Genomic DNA, 12,312 nt, shown 5'->3' with positions numbered 1-12,312 from the left:
ACATAACAGGCTCATATAGGTGCAGCCGAATATGCAGAACTTTCTGAATTTTGTTTGATCTTGCATCCCTGAAAGGGTGTCATATTTTAGAAGTGACCTTTGAAAATGGATCACTTCTCAAGTGGTGGCCAATCAGGTGCACATGATATGGAAAGTTAATGATGATGTGGCCTCACCAGATCCAAATTCAAATTGTGGAGACGACATGTGGCCTGTGGCCTTTTTTAAGGGTCCCTTATGAAATAAAATCTTCCTCAATCAAGTATAAACAAACTTGTGATTCAATAAGACCACCAACCAGTCCACGAATCATACTATAAATAAGGCCTCCCAAGTCTTCCTTGCATAATCAACCATCATCATATTACACATTCAAAACTACTGAAAGGAGAGAAACAATCATATTATAACAAAAAGATGGAAGGAAAATCCCCGCTCTCACTGCTGCGGTGATCGGCGTACTCCTAATGGGACTGCTCATAGCGCAGACTCCAGTTGAAGCTGGTAGTTGCACTGGTAATGCCTGTTATATAGTCTGCATGCACGAACCAAACATGTTCCGCACATTCTGTGAATATAAGTGTGATTGTCAAGTCACACCAGGTATGTAGAATTACCCTAAAATAAGCAATTTTCTGAACACGGATATATATGTAAAAATTAACAAGTCAATATTATTTGTGTTTATAACCGACTGATTTCATTCATTTAATCAAAGTTGTTTTGGACACTAACAGAAGCTATTGATGAAGCCAGCACAAAAAAGATGACATATGCGGCCAATGACTTCTGCAAGTTGGGATGTGTATCCTCTGTGTGCTGTAACAATATCCCTCTCCAGAAATCTGCAGGTAAAATAATGAATATGAACTACATTTCATTTATTTGTATGTACTTACTTGTCTAACAGTAAATATAGCCGGTATGTTTCATGATTTTTTATTTATTTTTTTGGAAATAGAAAATTTTTGATTAAATACACCCTATGGGATTAGTATTTCCTAAAGTACACCCGTTTTTTTCCAAATTGCTAAAATACACCCCTTTTAAATTTTCCATCCAGTTTTTTCAATAAAACAGTTAACTGTCGTTAAGTTTTCAGCTGCCATTGAATCGGGCCGAGTTGACTGAGTCGACTAGGATTTCAAATGTCTGAATCAATGTAGTCAATATCGGCCGTATCGGCCGATATATCGGGGATATTTCGGATATCATTCCAGAAGGATACGATAAGAAGGATATCGGGGATACGATATTCGTCCGATAATATCGGCCGTATCGGTCGATACGAAATTTTCCTACATTTCCCGATATGAGACGGTATTGGTCGTTTTGTATAAAGTTTAAGGGTAATTTTGGCGAAGAAAGTCTTCCAGGTGGTAGTAGAGGTGCATGTAGCTCTCGAAGTAAGTTACTAAAGTTACTCTTTTATTTTTTTTGATGAAATTGATGTTATCTATTATATCTTATCCGAAAATGTGTGGAGAAAATGTTTAATATAAAATTATAGTCTCTAAATCTAGAACCGATATTTCAACGATAATATCCCCGATATAAAATCGTATCAGTGTATCGGTCCCGGCCGAGATGAACCGATATCCGATATTAACTACATTGGTCTGAATTACCACGACTGTTTCGATTGGGAAAACCAGTTCTTCCCAAATTGAAAGTTCTTCCCCAAACTGCACAATTGAAACATCTAAATAATCATTCAAGCTTCAAATTAAAAATTAAAAATTTAATTAATCAGTCACTGAACAATTATGGAACCTAGATTAAATTAATTTCTCAAATTAAGGGTTTAACCTCCCTTTAAGGTTCGTTTGGTATATACCAATTAGTTTCTCAAATTAGCCCAACTAGATCAAAACAGACCTTTATTTTCATCATACTTTCCTATGTATATTAATCTTCCCCTCTCTCTCTAACCAAACAGTGAAGTAGAAGAAGAAAGAAAGGAAGAAACAAAATTCCAAATCCAAAGAAATCGTAGTCAGAATCAAAATAAAATTTAAACTCAGAATTAAATTAAAAATTAAAGATTACCCTTTGATTCAGATTAAGTTTTCAGTACTTATGCAGAAAGATCTAGAACGACTGACTGTTCGTCATTTTGATTAATAAGTTTAAATCTTGTGTCTTTCGTCTCAATTCAAAAGAGAACTAGAGAAGAAGTTTCTTTCCTTTGAAATATCACCTTTTTCTTCCTGAGTACTTGTCGTTGAATCTGGGAAGAGAACATGGTTAATAACCGAGAAGAATGAAACCTAGTTTCTTCACGGTCCATTTTATTTACAGCTAAGGGTAAAACAGTAGTTTCAAATTCAGAATAGATCTCCACTGTTGATTCCAATTAATTGATTGACGGTCGGATCAGGTGATGGTGGGCCTTAACGAGTTATTGGATGGTGGGTATATTTTAGCAATTTAGAAAAAACCGGTGTACTTCAGGAAATACTAATCCCATAGAGTGTGTTTTATCAAAATTCCCGAAAAGAAGTGGTGGAGCGCTGTAACAATGCATGCTTCCAGTTCTGCAACAAGAAATCTGGCATTGCAGTTGTTGCTGCTAAGTAAGCAAAGACATGCCAGCACGAAAGCATGGAGAGATATCACGCCCAAATAAAATATCCACATCATTCTAGCCATGTCATTTACTTATGTCGTGTATTTTAAATAACTGTCGTATGGTGACAGAATCCACTATTTCCATGTTTGTTTACTTATGTCAGTTTATTTCCTTTGTGTTCTTGGAAGGTCAGGATTTTAATAATAAGAACTACTGTGTCATCCCATGCAATGCCAACTGCTCAATTGCTGTAATAGACCTTTGTGCTTATCGCATCATATCCTTTTTTTCTTTTTTTTTTAATAAAACATCATATCCTTTTTTCACTTATAATCATTTCGGCACAAATTTAACAGCTCGCCAAATCAAAAACATCGATCTCAAGAAACATGACACTATACTAACATCACCATAAACAAGATGATTTTGTTTTCTTTGAGGATAGATAAGAGGCATCAAAGAACAAGGCCAAGAGAAAAAACCTCTTTAATTTGCTAGCAACAGACAAGAAAACTAAACCCTCTTTTGGAAAGGATATGTCCCTAGAGAATAGGCATACGACCATTTTAATGGTGTTACGTACATAAATCTACTGGAACTGTTGTTCATTCTTAATTTAGGTTTAGTTTAAATGAAAATGATTTTCAAACAACCTTCACAGCCAAAACTAGTTAAATATGTGGCCAGCCATATAGACTAAAATACAAAAAATCCGTACGTAATGATTTTGCTGACTTGGATAACAATAAACATAGTTTTTTTATCTAAAACATATATCTAATCAGGGACGGTATTTGGGTTGGCTTACCTAGACTGCAACCACCCGTCACACCCACCCAATAAAAATAGTTCTTTTCTCTAAAGCATACATCTAATTAGGAACGGTACTTGGGTTCCCCCCCCCCCCCCCCCACCCCCCCACACATAAATCTGCCAGTAGTGCCGTTCATTTTTAGTTTAGGTTAGTTTAAACGAAAATGATTTTCAAACAACCTTCACAGTTAAGGCGAGTTGAATATGTGGCCAGCCATCTGGACTAAAATACAAGAAATCTGTATATAATGATTTTGCTGACTTGGGTAACAATAAAAATAGTTTTTTCTCTAAAACATATATCTAATGAGGGACGGTACTTGGATTGGCTTACCTAGGCTGCAACCACCCACATACACAACCAATAAAAATAGTTTTTTTTCTCTAAAGCATATATCTAATCAGGGACGGTATTTTGGTTGCTTTACCTAGGCTGCAACCACCCCCCATCCCATCCCACCCCTCACCACACACACACATAAATCTAGTAATATTGTCGTTCATTCCTAGTTTAGGTTAGTTCAAACGAAAATGATTTTCAAATAACCTTCACAGCCAAGGCCAGTTAAATATGTGGCCAGCAGTCTAGACTAAAATATATAAAAAAAATTGTACGTAATTATTTTGCTGACTTGGGTAACAATAAAAATAGTTTTTTTCTCTAAAACATATATCTAATCAATGACGGTACTTGGGTTGGCTTACCCCCCATATACATCCATAAATCTTCTAGTACTGTCGTTCATTCTTAGTTTAGGTTAGTTGAAACGAAAATGATTTTCAAACAACTTTCATAGCCAAGGCAGTTGAATATGTGGCCAGCCATTTAGATTAAAATATAAAAAATTTGTATGTAATGATTTTTCTGACTTGGGTAACAATATAAACAGTTTTTTTCTCTAGAGTGTATATCTAATCAGGGACGGTATTGGGATGGCTTACCTAGACTACAACCACCCACCCCCACACACACCCAATAAAAATATTTTTTTTCTCTAAAGCATACATCTAATCAAGGAAGGTAGTTGGGTTGCTAATCTACTAGTACTGTCGGTCATTCTTAGTTTTGGTTAGTTTAAACGAAAATGATTTTCAAACAACCTTCACAGCCAAGGCCAGTTGAATATGCGGCAGGCCATCTAGACTAACATACAAGAAATCTGTATGTAATGATTTTGCTGACTTGGTAACAATGAAAATATTTTTTTTCTCTAAAGCATGTATCTAATCAGGATTGTATTTGGGTTGTCTTGCCTAGGCTGCAACCACCAACCCAACCCACCTAACAAAAATTATTTTTTTCTCTAAAGCATATATCTTATCAGGGAAGGTACTTGGGTTGCCTTACCTAGGCTACAACCCTCCCCCACCCCAACGGCAAACACACACACCTAAATCCATCAGTATTGTGGTTCATTCATATTTAGGTTAGTTTAAACGAAAATGATTTTCAAACAACCTTCACAGCCAAGGCCAGATGAATATGTGGCCAGCCATCTAGATTAAAATACAAAAAATCTGTATGTAATGATTCTGCTGACTTGGGTAACAATAAAAATAGTTTTTTTCTCTAAAAAATATATCTAATTAGGGACGGTACTTGGGTTGGCTTACTTAGGTTGCAACCACACATCCACACCCACACCCAGTAAAAATAGTTTTTTTCTCTAAAACATATCTAATCAGGCACGGTATTTGGGTTGCCTTACCTAGGCTGCACCCCCATCCCCCACCCCCACAACCAAAAAGAAAGAAATAAAGGGAAAAATAAAAACTTGCAAAACTCAAGTCGTCCCATGTAATATTCAGTTTTTGTAAAAAAATAGCTCAAATGTGAATTTGAATTAGCCCAAGTATTAGCTTAGCTACGATTTAGAAACATTTTGATGCTTCTTTTTATAGAATCTTATGTTGTGATACTACTTGGTTGGATGATCTTAGTCTTTCAAAGACTAAGGAATAAAATACGAATTATCATTTTAGCGGTTAAAATACATATACTTTTCACAAAATTGGTTAAAAAGACCAAGATCAACAATTCCTGGGTGAAACGGACATCTAAAATTTGATATTGTTTAAGTGGATGAAAATGTAAAAATAGCCAGGATGTAAACAGTTTCATCTTACCAATTTTCAAATGTTTTTTCTTATTTTTAATTTATATCAGGATGCATCCAGTTTCATCCTTGCTATTTTTTAAGTTTAAGTCAGGATGAATCAAGTTTCCTCCTTTCTATTTTTTTGGTGTCCATTTCACCCATACTAATTTTTACTCGTCAATTTGAACCATGTTTTAAAATTATTTGGACAAATGACCCATTTTCCGTTTAATTTTTCGTTCTTTATCAAATTTGAGTTAACTATATTTTAATATGATTAAAAACTTAAAAATGATTATATTTTTTCAGTTTTGTTGTACTCCCTCCGTCCCACTATTAAGTGACTTATTTACTTTTATATATTGTCCCACTATTAAGTGACCTATATCACTAAACAATGAGATATTTCTAAAATTATCCTTTTAATTGATTATAGAAATTATAAAAAATATGCATAAATTATCCTTTCGTTACGTAGATGTTTTAACATGTTTTTCTATGGTATGAAGTTCACGAACATCCCGGTGCAGTTTGAGAGATAAATCATTTAAAAAATTCACTAATTATTATCCATAAGGGTATAATTGTAAAAAATACTTAAAAATCTCTTTTCCCTTGCTTGTCTTAAAATTGTGCAAACTTGAACTAGGTCACTTAATAGTAGGACTGAGGGAGTATAAGAAATATGGAAACTTACCAAAGATCTTACAATCTAAATTTTCAATAACAACTACTATTGTTTTTATATTTTTACCTCCATTTCTCATTGTGTCTCCCATTTTGTTTTATTTTGAATCGATAAAGATTATCGTGATGACGAGTTCCGAATTTAGGTCACTTGTACCATCACCTGATAACTTTATGATTGTACAACAATGACATCGCTAATGCGTCTTTCTATTTCTCCTAAGATGAAAGCGATGTACCCAAAATTATTGAGTATCCATAAAAATAGGCAACGCGTTGCTTCTTGCTCATTTCATGTATGTTTTTACCGCAGCTGCCTGTATGATGGTAGAGTCTAGAAATTATTGAGTATTTGTAAATAAAAAAAAAATTCCCCCTCGGACATAAATTCCTGATTCCGTCGCTGTATCTAACACATATTTTCTCTCCCTCTCATTCCGAGAAGTATCAACACGGCCATGAGACCCGGATACGACATAAGAACGGGTACATCTAATTGTTCTTATCCATTTTACGAAAAATGATTTTTAGACCGCCGCTTTAGCTCCCTTGGCCAGCTGCATTATGTTTCAGTAACAAAATAAATACTATGTTTCATTTATCACCCTTTTCCTCTTCAACGACAGACAAGCCTAGTTTGCAATTCGGCCGCCGGCAAAATTTCAAATTTATCACTCCTTTGACCATGTTAGAGTGTCCATGAATCTTAATTTATATATATATATTCCCTCAGTTTCAAAAAGACAGTCCGCTTTGACTTTGTCAAGACATTAAGGAGACCATAACAGTTTATATGCCTACCCATAATTACTTGCATAATTTATTTCAACAAAACTGTTAGTAATAAAAACTACCAAAAATTGTGATGGGATTGTAAATAGGAAATACAAAAAGGAATGAAGGATATATTTGTTTCCTTAATTACACAAATTTCATTAATATTTTATATTAGGTCCCATTTAAAAGATTTTACAAATATAAAAACTTAAGGGTATATTGAAGAGTTCATTGGAAACTATGACTATAAACAGAAGCTGGACATAATTTTGAAACAGACCAAAATGGAATAGAGGACGGTCTTTTTGCAACATAGGGAGTATATATATATATGTGTGTGTGTGTGAGTGTGTAATATTAAAACCACTAATTATTACTCCCTCCGTTCCACTTTAGATGATGTTTTTGGAGTTTCTACGCAGATTAAGAAATGGAGAGAGATATGAAGATTTTTCATCTATATCCTTAAGAAAAGTCTTCAAACATTAATTGCTATTAGTGCATTAAAAAAAAACTTATAGTTACAAGAAAAAAAACTAGGGTGTTATTGGAGTTTTGTGGAAAAATATGAAAACTTTCAAGTATTTTGGAACAAAAAAATAACCCTAAAACATCATTTAAAATGGAACGGAGGGAGTATTATTATTATGATTGTTTAAAATATTATTTTATTTTATCACTTTTTATAATGGATATAATTTTCAAAGAAAAATAAAAGTACAAATAAATAAATATTTAATATTTTTCTGATTTTTTATTATTGATAGATTGTAATAAAAAGTTAAATGAAATGTATAATACAAAACAGAAGGTGGAATTTTTATTGATAGGGTGGAAATTGTATTAATACCCTCCTTTTTCATGGATTTCACAAATACCCTTATCCATTAATAATTATATCCCTCGTCTTCTAAAATGTAATCCATTCAATTTTGAATCATATGAATAACTTTTCAATATTAATAAAAATTTAGATGAAAATCATTTTATATATTATCTCACATGCTAGTGGTGGTGGTGTTGGTGATGCCAGAGGTGGAGGTGGTGGTGCCACCAGAATTTGGGATCAATTTTTGGTATTGACACTAGATTTTGGTGTCAATTTAGGTTGTTGACACGTAATCTTGACCTAACTAATTTCCAAGTTTTCAATTTTAGTGACAACTTGGGTTGTTGACACCAGATATGATATCAACATCGGTTGTTGACATAAAAATTTGGTGGCAACTTTGGTTGTTGATACAAAATTTTGGATCAACTTTAGTTGTTGATAAAAAAATCTGGACCTAACTTATTTCTAAATTTTCAATTCTTTTACCAACTTGGTGGCAACGGTGGTGGATTTGGAGGCGATGGTGGTCGCGATGGCATTGACGATAGTGGTGGCGGTGACGATGAGTGGTGGAGTTGTGACGGTGGAATGTTGGTGATGGTTGTGAAGTGGTGGTTGCGGCGGTGATGGTTGTGGAGTGGTGGCGGTGGTGAATTTCCATCGGTGCAGTTTGAGGCGGTGATTGGTTCCCTCATTATTAGGGTCATAAACTTTAACTTCATATCATGAATGTGGATTGATTGGATTTCTTCATTCAAATAAAATAAATACAATAAATTTTCTTTCAAGAATATTCTTTATGTCTTTTACGGTTACAAACACAATAAATTTTATTTTATTTTATTTTTTTTCCCAACAAAAATCAACCTTTGTCCATCAAGTAGAATTGAAAAAAATAAAATACTTTGTTAGGAATTTTTCTTCTGATGGCACGTCCTCTCTCAATTTGTACGTTGGTAGGAAAAAACCGGAAGTTGATCAAAAAGTTATTTTTCAAGATAAAATTAATAACACGTAAGAATGTTTTATTTAACAAATGGATAATAATTATTTGCATTTTGTTTAGTTAGTAAAACGAATTGGTATTAAAATACAAAGATTTGATAAATGGATTGATGACACAATCTAAAAAATATTTTATATTGTTCCAAGTTTGATCGAGATTATGCTGTTTTAGTTTTGGTCATCAAAAAAAAATATAACACGATAAAATAATTTGACTAACAAGATTTAATCAACAATTATTCTTAAATCAACTGCACTTTAGAACAACTTGAAAACTTATTTACATCAAAATTAGAGGTTCATAAGTTTTTATACGTCGAGTTCATCCTAACAAGATTTAGAAACCTAATTAAGTATAATCGTTAATTAGATACATGTTGAGTTATTCGTTTTCTATATATTTTTATTAAATATTTAATATGATTTTATGTTAGCCGCATGTCGTGCCGTTATGGCACGGGATAATTTCTAATTGTTGTTTTTCTGAAGCATTAATTTCTAGTTGTATACAAAATAATGTGAAAATAAAAATAAATAATAATTTTGAAAGATAAAAAATTGATTGTATTTAGATTTAATGGTACTTTTGTTATTTATAAAATACAATAAGGATAAAAAAGATAAATTAAGCAATAGATTTAGGTGAGACCAAAATTTATCCATTTCTAGCTCTTAAAAGCTCCCCTCCCCGACTTTTAAATGTTGAGGAATTGTGGAACTTCTTTAGATAAAAAACAGTTCCAAATCATATCAAAAATTATTACCATACATATATTTTGAAAGTGTTTTTTGAGATTACTCCTTTTATGTACGACTCTCTCTCTCTCTAAAATTTTGTTTCTCTTCTCGTCAGAGGCGACTTCTCTTTACCGTTGGGTCGTCTGCTAGTGCTCTAACGGATAGTTTCAGCCGGAAATTCTAGCCGGAATTTCATGAGTCCCCGCAGTTCTTAATTCTTTATGCTCTTATGAAAGATAATCAATCCTTCCCAATCAGTTTGAGTATCTAATCTTTTCTATCATGTATGATTTATATGAAATCCATGCTGCTCCGGCAAATGTGCTAAACGTACCAAATCCTATTCATGTTCATTTCACCTGCAATCCGAAAACTTCCAGCAACATTGAAATCACTTATAGTTCTATACTAACCCAGATCATTAAGGACACTAATATGGAAGCTGGAATATTTCCTTCCATGGAAAAGAATCAACTACGCACCTACAAAAGAAACAAAATTTACTATGAGGGGATTTCCCATTGTAACTGCCTCAACATCAATGTCACTGCATTCTCTGGAAACTATCAAGGGGGAAAATGGATTCTTTCCTATCTGAGTAACTTGGATCAGTATCTGAACAAGAATCTCAAACACACAAAAAAACTCTCTCTAGATTCTTTGAAAAGCCTCTGCAACTGGAGCTTGAACAACCTTTACTATCATCTTCACCTGAATTGGAAGCTCTTATTCAGGTTTGTGCGGGTATTGCCCTCCCTCTAAGTCAACCTATTTCTCGTTATATCCTTCCTCTGAGGCCTTAACTAGGTATTCACATTTTATTTCAAATCTTAATGCATCATATTTGTTTCTTCCTTCATAGTTTAAAGCCTAAAATGTCCCTAAATTATCTAATATTTTTCGATAGCAATCACAACTCCTTTTATTTTATTAATTTATATGCTAAGCATGCTGCTATAGGAGTCACAATTAATCTATGGTTTGGAACTCAGAGAAATCAGAGACAAGCTATATTACTCGAAGATCATAGATTAAACAGGTATCATAAATTTTATATCACTTTCAAAATAAGATACCAAAACATCAACCACTACTTGTCTTTTCAAAGTCATGGCCAAGAAATCACCATAACAAAAATTAACAAAATAACCTGTTTTTCAAAAAACACCCAAATTGACAGTACTTTTAATTGCACAATAGAAAAACCTTTCACCCCACTGAAATTGGGTGCTAATCATACCTTTCTAGATATAACTAGATTTCCCACATCCTCCACAGCGTCTCCCTTAGCGAGATCTCCCTGCATCCCTTCTAGAGAGGCGTAGAGGGGGACAGTCTTGGCCTCTCTTGTCTCTTGCAGGTACCCTTACAGGGGCAGTCTCAGCTGGAACTCTTGCAGGCTCCATTGTTTGTGCTGGGGTATTGGCTCTGTCTATGGTCCCATCTGAGGCGGATTCACTTCACAGAACCCAGCATTGGCAACGGCAGCAACTTCAATAGCAATCCAACCAACCACAGGACACATCATGTCAAGTTGAGGGAATATCATAGCCTGAGGAGAAATGGGAATTGCAACATTTTTACGAATTGCTCCTCTAACAGGCTCTGGCATTACATCTGCAAGAAAAACCTTGGCGAACTCCACCACATGCCACATATCGTTCCGTACAAGCACTACACCTACATTTACCACAAATTTCCCATGTCTGGGATGGATGGCATACACAACCCAACCACTATCCACACTCCACATTGGATCTGCATTTGAAATTGGATAAGGCTCTTGCTCTTCTTGACCACCAGCAGTAGGAGTTGTCATTACTTCATTGCCAAATTCATGAACACTATCACAGAACATACCTCCCCCCTCCCCCCCTCCCCTCCCCCCCACACACACATTCTCTCATGTTCCTCTAGCCATTCGGTGGAATGGTTTCTATCTGACTATGCACCTAGACAGGGTTTATCACAATTCATCATGCAAAACTTTAAACTAATTTTATTGGTATACACGATTGTATGCGATAAGGTTTCTTACCTTATTGGGATAAGAAAAATTAAATCTTGGTCTTATCACAACCTGTCCTTAACCTGGAGGGATTTGATCATACATCTGTTCTAGTTTTACTCTTCGGTTATGGCGCAAATTAGCCCAATGCCCCTTGAAGTTTCGAGTAAAGTTAATTGCCTCCCTTCCATTTGGGAAGGCAATACCATAAGGCAATCTATAATTGGAGTATTAGGATTGTACCAATCCAAAGTATACTCTGTCAATATCTCAGGAGTCTCCTCTGCGATATCTCCCTCACTATAAAACACTCGAGGCATGTTGTTTTACTCTTTCTGTTGTTGGAAACTGAAAAACTCTGTGTCTCTTCTATGATGAAACTGAATGAGAAAATGAAAAGATTTCTCACTTTTCTGACTATTAAATGGCTTGGAAGAGAAACTACCTCTTCATCAAAAGTTCAAAACCATTGATTGAAGAGTTGCAAAAACTTGTTCAAGCTATGAAGGATGTTATTTATAGGCCTTACTCTGATGCTGATGTTGCTGCTGAGTTTGAAATTAGAATGAAAATTGTAAAAAAAAAAAATTGGAACTTAGAAAAAGCCATTGCAAACTTTGCTTATTTTTCCAATGATCCTATTACCTTTGTTCCCGACTTGCAACAAATGAGGAAAATGATACCCCTCATCCAGATGTGTTAGCCTGTCAAATCAGAAACAAAAAACTAAATATATCCAAGAGAATTTAAGGAAATTACAAGAAAATCCACCCAAGGATGA

Source organism: Papaver somniferum, unplaced genomic scaffold, assembly GCF_003573695.1.
Source record: "Papaver somniferum cultivar HN1 unplaced genomic scaffold, ASM357369v1 unplaced-scaffold_158, whole genome shotgun sequence".
In the NCBI taxonomy this organism is placed as follows: Eukaryota; Viridiplantae; Streptophyta; class Magnoliopsida; order Ranunculales; family Papaveraceae; genus Papaver; species Papaver somniferum.
The sequence above is the reverse complement of the archived record's forward strand: the minus strand, read 5'-3'. Positions refer to the sequence as shown.